The sequence below is a fragment of the Elephas maximus genome, chromosome 1 (assembly GCF_024166365.1).
Source record: "Elephas maximus indicus isolate mEleMax1 chromosome 1, mEleMax1 primary haplotype, whole genome shotgun sequence".
NCBI classification, from domain to species: domain Eukaryota; kingdom Metazoa; phylum Chordata; class Mammalia; order Proboscidea; family Elephantidae; genus Elephas; species Elephas maximus.
In genome coordinates, this window is record NC_064819.1 from 80,827,624 (window position 1) to 80,834,579 (window position 6,956).

General features: G+C 41.8%; 1 pseudogene; it reads right to left on the minus strand.

The window, feature by feature from the left end:
* Positions 1 to 1,283: 1,283 nt before the first annotated feature.
* Positions 1,284 to 2,320, minus strand: LOC126077452 (etoposide-induced protein 2.4-like; annotated as a pseudogene).
* Between the last annotated feature and the right edge of the window lie 4,636 nt (positions 2,321 to 6,956).

The window sequence follows — 6,956 nt, forward strand, 5'->3', positions numbered from 1 at the left end:
GTTCAAATCCAAATCCACCAGCAGCTTCCTGAAATTCTATGGGGCAGTTATACTCTGTCCTATAGGGTCGCTATGAGTTGGAATTGACACACAACAGCAATGGGCTTGGTTTGTTTGTTTTCCTTTAAGAAGAGGGGTTTTTCACAATCAGTTGTCATTTTTGTTATTTGCCTTCAAGTCGATTCTGACTCATAATGACCCTATGTACAACAAAACGAAATCCTGCCCAGATCTGTGCCATCCTGACAATCATTGTTGCGCTTGAGTGCATTGTTGCAGCCACTGTGTCAATTAATCTCATTGACAGTCTTCCTCTTTTTTGCTGGCTCTCTGCTTTACCAAGCATGATGTCCTTCTGCAGGGACTAATCCATCCTGTTAAGAGGTCCAAAGTATGTGAGGCGAAGTCTCACAATCCTTCTTCAAAGGAGCATTCTGGCTGTACTTCTTCAAAGACAAATTATTTTTGTTCTTCTAGGAGTCTGTGATATATTCAGTATTCTTTGCCAACTCCATAATTCAAAGGTATCAATTCTTATTTGATCTTCCTTATTCATTGTCCAGCTTTCACATGCATATGAGGTAATTGAAAACACCATGGCTTGGGTCAGGTGCACCTTAATCCTCAAGGTGACATCTGTGCTTTTAAACACTTTAAGGGGTCTTTTGCAGCGAATTTCCCCAATGCAATGCATCTTTTGATTTCGTGACTTCTGTTTCCATGGGTGTTGATTGTGGATCAAAGTGTTGCAGTGGAACAAGAGAGACCAAAACCTAACCCAAGTTACAAAAAACACGACAGTGACAGCTGTAAAGGGAGTGATCAGGAGCAACTGAGATACCCCTTCACCCACCACATCCAATGTATGTGCTTCACAGAAAAACAACAGAAATAACAAATCCACAAATTACAACAGCTAGCTTTACAAAATCCATTCATCCAAGGGTGGAAGGCAGGGAAGGGAGGTGGGAGGGTAAATGGCACAGGCAGACAAAAAAAAAAAAAAAAAAAATGGCACGAGGTCTGGCAAATGCTAGAAAATAGCTACAGAAAAACCTGTGGTCTTTTCAGACTCACGGCCTTAAAATCCACATACTAGTGTCTGGAAGATTCTGCTTAAGTGCACCAGAGACAGAATTCCAATTCCTCAGAGAGAACAGAATATGTAAAGCACCCTTGGCAGAAAGAGTCCTATCTTCCCTGGGTCAGGGGAGGTGAACAGGGAAAAGAGCTGCCACATCCTCCTTCCAATCCTACCCGTTCCCTGTGGGTGGCAGGTGAAGTCAGTGGCCTACAGCTGCATTAAGTTTGGCAGGAGATGGATGTGGTGAAGGGAACTTCTCTGCAGAGTTTGAGCACACTGCAGGTAGACCATCTTATGGAAGGGTCTGTTAATAAGACCACCAGAGAGAAGAGGCTTAACTTAAAAATGATACACTTTGCCAGGGGCCTTTGTTTCATTGGTGCTGATAAATGAATAAAGGAAAGAGGATGGAGAAGAGGCAGCCACTGATAATGTATGAGAACTGCGTTGCTGTGAGCAAAGCAAAGGGCAAACCAAATCCAAAGTAGGAGGGCCAGTTCCTTTCTGTTTGACAACAGCTAGTGCATTTCAATTCCTTTATTGAATCAGTATTATTCAAAGCAGTGTAGTGAATATAGAAGGGACATATGCAGGAGACAAACCAGCTGAATAACAGGATGGATGAAGAGACTCCCAAACTTCCCTTGGAGAAGGAAAAGAGCCTGAGGCAGAGGTTGAAGAGCGTATCAGCAGTTGCTTTCCTGACACTAGGGAATGGGTGAGGCTTCCTCTCTGATACCTCAAATGCCTGGTCACCTATATTTTGGAACCAAATGACATTGACAACTTTGCTAAGCACGAACAGGGGAGCACCCAAAGAGCACTGAAAATTGACGTGAGGAAGAATTCCAGCCACCATCAAACATCTCCATAGTGATAGAAGAAAAGTTCACCAATAATTTGTGCTGTTACTGACTGAATCACAGGAATAAACACTTGATGAAACAAGAGGAGACTCAAGCAGAATATTCCTCCATTCCAAGCGCAGCCCTGGAAAATTCTACCAGCAATACGTGGCTCACTTGTCTTGTTTAGGCTCTGTACTCTGGGGTCCTTTCTGCCTCAGGTCGCTACTAGCCTTGTTCTATGCTTTTCCTCCCTCTTTTACAGTATTGGAGCGCCCAGCTTCGAAATGGTATAGATACCCCAGATGGAGTCCTTGATTCCCCTGGCAAGGCCCTGGAGAAATGTTTTGACACCGCCAGCCATCTCTTCACCGCCCAAACCATCAACGAGAAGTGCCTCAAAATCTCTTAAGAAGGCAGCTCTGTCAAGGGCCGGCCGGTTCGGCACCTTCAAGGGTGAGGGCCGCACGAGACCTAAAAAGCAAAACTAAAATAAACTAAAAACCATCGCTGTGGAGCCAACTAGGACCCCTAGTAATCAGGGATCCATGCACTTTCCAAGGAACCACTCTTCCAACACAACACCAGGGCCCCAAATAGTCCGTAGTCGGAAGGATTCAAACCTACGCGGAGAATCCCCAGTGCATTTCTAGTTCATCGCCTTAACCACTTGGCCACGACTACAGCTTCCTTCCCAAGGACTTTTTTTCCCACATGGAATTGGACCTGTGCCCCTTGCAGCCAGTCCTGTAGCTGATCTGGTGGGGTGCTGAACATCATTAATTATTAGGAAAATGCAGATTAAAACACAATGAAATGAGACTCCCCTCCACCAAAATTGCTGAAGATAAAAGAATTGAAAATATCAAGTGTTGCTGATGATATGGAACAACTGAAACTTTCCTACATTGCAGATGAGACTGTCAACTGACACATTCACACTTGTAGACTATTTAGAAATATTGCCTGAAACAAAATATATATAAGACCTATAACCCTAAAACTCCACAGCTGCATTTAGACCCAAGAAAAATGAAGGTTTATTTCTCTTGAACCATATGTACAAAAATGTTCACAGCAGCATTAGTTGTTTTATATGTACATCAACAGCAAAACGAACAAAAAATTGTGATGTACAGTAGTAATACAATGGGATATGACAGCAAGAAAAAAGAACTACTGCTACTAGACACAATATGGATGTATCTAATAAAAATTATGTTGAGTGAAAGAGTCTATACTGAAATGAACACATACTGTATGATTCCATGTATAGTATTTCAAAACACAGGAAAACAGTGGTAGAGGTCAGAAGATTGGAATTCATTGGGATAGATACAAATACAATTTCAGCTTCTGAGAGCTGAAAAATTTCTTATCTTGGTTTGAATGTTGCCTATATGAGATATATACATATGTAATAAGTCATTAAGCTGAATAATTAAGTTGTACACATTTTCCTCTTCATGAACCAAGCCTCAACTTAAAAAGAAGAAAGGATTTCTTTGGATATCGTCTTATCCGCAGTAGATCCTATCTCTTCCTTAGTGCTGTTCAAATTTTGGTCTGCAGATTGATGCCTTCTAATAGCTGTGTTTTTACCTGTCTGTGGGCATTAGAAACTTTTGTATCAATTTGACTGTGCCAGAATATTGGACTCTTCCAATTAAATAAAGTAGAAACAATTTTAGGAATTGGGTGAGTGGAATGTGGAGCTGACCACTTAATGATCAAGCAGTAGAACTCTGTTGCTGCTTTTGATATTGTGAGATTGTTTGGACACCTAGAACCCAAGAGAAGATGAAAATCTGAGAAGTATTATTATTTACTTTTATAATTTATTGTTTCAAAATGACCGTGATCTTAATCAAGTCTGCTTTCTATATTTATAATTTGCCATTATTGGCTAAAATAAAACAAATACACACAAAAAACAAACCAGTCGATTAGAGTTGATTCTGATGAATGGCGACCCCTTGTGTGGCAGAGTAAAATTGTGCTCCATAGGGTTTGTAATGGCTGGTTGTTTTCTTTCTAGTGCTTCTGGGTGGATTTCAACATCCAGCTCTTGGGTTATCAGCCCAGTGAGTTAACCATTTACACCACCCATGACTCCTTTAGCTAAACACGAAGTAAAATTAATGTTATTTATTTGTAACTCTAATTTACATATGTGAATCAAGGTTAAGAAGGCTAGAGAAGCCAGAAGACAAGTAGTATACGTGCCAGAGAGCTGTGGTCTAAAAACGGGCCTCAGGTGTGACTGAAAAAAAAGAAGAGTATGCAAAATAAAGAAGAAACTCTCCGTTTGGTGACAGCTCATCTTTCAGAATCAGCCTCTCAGGAATGAATGAGGAAATCGCAGCAGCTGAAGACCATTTACAAAGCGAATTTTAATAAAAGTCCTCCATGTGCCTGGACAGGTTCTCAAACCTCAGTCTCGGATGAGCGGAGTCAAGGCTTTCTGCCTTAACCACATTTTGGTTGTGACTGTCATTTCAGATATAAGTTTTTAAAATATTTTAGATTCTTTTACAGATGCTTTCTCCCTGGCGTGAGGTCCAAGACTTCTCAGTCCCTAGTGTTACCAGGTGGAAACCCCGGGTTCTTATTTGGCATGACTTTATTGGCCAGTAAATGAGAGACTGAGATGGGTGAACAAAAAGGCACCTTTATTTCATTGTCCAAGGAAATGGATACGGTCCGTGGTTACTGCTCCCAAGACTGCTCACCAAGTTTCACAAAAACTCAAGTGTTTGTGAAAATACTCTAAAATTAAATACCAATAGGAACAAATGAATCCACCAAGGGTTTACAAGTAGGGAGTTCACACAAGTTTTGTCTGCAACATTCTTAATCATACTATGTAGGTGCAATGGGGTTTATATATAACCTCCAAGCAAAAGCAGGGTTCAAATTCAAAGCTGAAGGGGACGGGTGAAGCGCAGCAAAGGAAAAAATTTTCCAATACAACACTGTAGGGGGGGACTCCAGGTAAAGAATACAGCACTGTGGGGGTTCTGCCTCACAAGCCAAACATTCATTTGCCTTCCCTTTGTCCCAGCTCTGCAGTTGGCCTCAGCCTATGCTGTGGAGAAGTTACACTGGGCATATTATAGGGGAAAAAATTATCAAGAGATTTTTGGGGGGGGGTTAGGATAAATAAGGGTATCAACTACACGTGAATCTCAATACAGAGATTAAAATGGGCATGCACAGGACTAGGAAGTGTGCTGAACTACTGTGAAAACATTCTGGAGTGCACATGAGGAAAGAGAGAGGAGCATCACCTAATGCAGAGTAAAGAGTGGGAGTGGGGTGAAATAAAGAAAGAGAAGGAGAAAAAGGGGAGAGAGGAAGAGGACAAGGAAAAGAGAAACAGGGTTTTCCCAGAAAAGGAGTCGGTTCCTTTTGCTCAAGACTACGTGGCCTTTGAGAGTGATTCCCCGCTCTTTCCTTCTCGGAGCAGACAGGCTGAGCACTGTGGAGGGCTCACGTGAGTTTGAGTTTTTTGTGTGTGCGTGATTCAGACTTGTTCAGCATTGGTTTTGCCCTGGCAGCTGCAAGAATTTACCATTTCCATGCATGGATGTGGTGAGAGTGGTGTTGAGAGCAGAAGCAGGATGGGTCAGCAGCTTTGATATTAAGCACCGCTGAGACTGGGGAAGGTTACTAGGTCTTGCTTGAAATGCAAATAATAATAATAAAAAAGAAAGTTCCCATTTGTTTGCTCCTTGTATTCCTAACTCTTAAATGAAGCCTCTTGAAACTCAACTTTTTTCTAAAGAAATTCTCTCTGGCCCCTTTACTTTTCACATCCTGCTTTTAGCTCAAAAGAAGTTTAAAGAGGGGAACTGTGGCCACAGAAAGCCAAAGACTGTACAACTGCTCATGATTACATACTCAGCCACCTTTTCCTCAGTCCTAGTGTAGGCACAGAGGCAATGAAGGTTACCAAACCAAAACCAAACCCCGTGCCATGGAGTCAATTCCGACTCAGAAACCCTGGTGGCTGGTGGTTAAGTGCTACAGCTGCTAACCAAAGGATCAGCAGTTTGAATCCGCCAGGCATTCCTTGGAAACTCGTGGGGCAGTTCTACTCTGTCCTATACCGCCACTATGAGTCAGTGAAGGTTAGTCCCTGGCAAAAAAAAAAAAAAGCAAATCAAGTAAAAAAAAATGTAGGTGACCTCAAAATTGGCTTAGGGATTACCTGTGACAGACTGGTAGAAAGCAGATAGTCACAGCTTTTGGAAAGAAGAGTAAAGGGGATAATGCTTTATAAAAGAACTTTAGGACTCTTGGCTTCTCATCTCCCCTATCATAACCGATCTCCCCTTCCTGTGGAGAAACTAGAACTTTCCTTGCTTCAAGAGGGTCCCCTAAAAGATTTTCTCCTAGTTTAGTTCAAAACACAAAAAGCCTTTTAGTTCATATTTTATAGATTGCATGATTGAATCCACATTGATTCATCAAGATTGTTATTTTTATTCTCAGGATCGATAATTGAAAATATTTATAGGGAAATGTAGAATCATTCCACAAGGATTTGGCAACTGCCCTGAAACAATATAGACCGTACCCGAGGTCTCTGGGTTAATGTGTCTGTGCTCTCCTCTTTTGACCTGTGAGTGTTTAGGGTTTGCGCTCTGTTTCTTCTTTGGCAGCCTCCTCAAGAGTTCATAACAGATGGACAAAGACTTTGCTATGATCTTTGATGGCTTCCGCCTGCTCAATCTCCATGTCTCGATATCCATGTCTGTGAATGAGAGGTTGACAAGACTTGGCAGCGAGCCTTTGCCTCCTCAGCCCAAACCAGGGTTAAACATCTACTTCTCAGTGTTTTAGAACATGCCAGAGAAGGACATGAGACAAAGAAATGGCTCTCTTCTTTGGCAGGAATTAATTCTCCTTTCCCTGACATTATATGAGAATCTTGTGTTCCCCGTCCCAGAGAAGGAACATTGATTTTTCCCAAGCGCAGAGCAGGTTTTTCTTCTTCCAGATTCTTGAGCCTCTTTGCATTC